A 1,557-nucleotide genomic window follows, 5' to 3' on the forward strand; every position below is an offset into this window, starting at 1 on the left:
ATTGCCGCTCCAGTCGACCCGGCGTTCGGCCCGGTCCCGTAAAACGCGAGAAGCCCTACGCGGCGCTCTTCGGGCTCGCCCGCATCGAGGGCGGGCTCTCAGCTCATGAAGGGCGGCGGGCCGTGTCCGGAGAAGGTGGCTGCAGCCCTCGCCGCCGCCGCCCTCCCCCATCCCTCCTCACCGCTACCGCTGCAGCTGGACGCCGCCGCCCGCGTCCTCCCGCCGCTCGTACCGCGGCCTCCGCAGCCCTTACCGCCGCCGCCCTCCGCCGCCGCCGCCGCCCTTTAGGGACCGCCGCCGCCCCATGCCCGTCTCCTCCTCTGCCACACCGCCTTCTCTGCCGTCAGTTTCGTCTATCAGCCCTTCGTTCGCGAGCGTCCTACCGCCCCCTGACTGGCATCTTTGCCAGGCATCTCGACCAGCAGAGGCTCGCCTGATCGGCATCACGGCGCTCGTGCAGGCCAGTAGTCCTTCCCGCGCCCCTTCTCTCCCTCTGGCACAGTCCGCCTCCTCCTCGCCACCGGAGCTCCGCTCGCAACCGCCCCTCCCGCGGCCGGGAGGACCGCGCCGCCATCATCCCTTCCGCGCGCCCCGTTAGGCAATGAACGACGCGTCGCCGTGCCTGACTACTGCGGCCAGGCAATGACCGACGTGTCGCCGTGCCTCACTACTGCGGCCAGGCAATGACCGACGTGTCGCCGTGCGTGCCTGACTACTGCGGCCAGGCAATGACCGACGTGTCGCCGTGCCTGACTACTGCGGCCAGGCGATGACCGACGTGTCGCCGTGCCTGACTACTGCGGCCAGGCGATGACCGACGTGTCGCCGTGCCTGACTACTGCGGCCAGGCGATGACCGACGTGTCGCCGTGCCTGACTACTGCGGCCAGGCGATGACCGACGTGTCGCCGTGCGTGCCTGACTACTGCGGCCAGGCAATGACCGACGTGTCGCCGTGCCTGACTACTGCGGCCAGGCGATGACCGACGTGTCGCCGTGCCTGACTACTGCGGCCAGGCGATGACCGACGTGTCGCCGTGCCTGACTACTGCGGCCAGGCAATGACCGACGTGTCGCCGTGCCTGACTACTGCGGCCAGGCAATGACCGACGTGTCGCCGTGCCTGACTACTGCGGCCAGGCAATGACCGACGTGTCGCCGTGCCTGACTACTGCGGCCAGGCGATGACCGACGTGTCGCCGTGCCTGACTACTGCGGCCAGGCAATGACCGACGTGTCGCCGTGCCTGACTACTGCCTCCAGGCGATGACCGACGTATCGCCGTGCCTGCCTACTGCGGCCAGGCGATGACCGACGTGTCGGCGTGCCTGACTACTGCCGCCAGGCAATCACCGACGTATCGACGTGCCTGCCTACTTCCGTCAGGCAATGACCGACGTATCGACGTGCCTGCCTACTGCCGCCAGGCAATGACCGACGTATCGACGTGCCTGCCTACTTCCGTAAGGCACTCACCGACGGATCGACGTGCGTGCCTGACTACCTGCTGCAGGCAATGACCGACGGACCGCCGTGCCTGACTACTGCAGTCAGGCAA

Source organism: Emiliania huxleyi (genome assembly GCF_000372725.1).
Source record: "Emiliania huxleyi CCMP1516 unplaced genomic scaffold EMIHUscaffold_303, whole genome shotgun sequence".
In the NCBI taxonomy this organism is placed as follows: domain Eukaryota; phylum Haptophyta; order Isochrysidales; family Noelaerhabdaceae; genus Emiliania; species Emiliania huxleyi.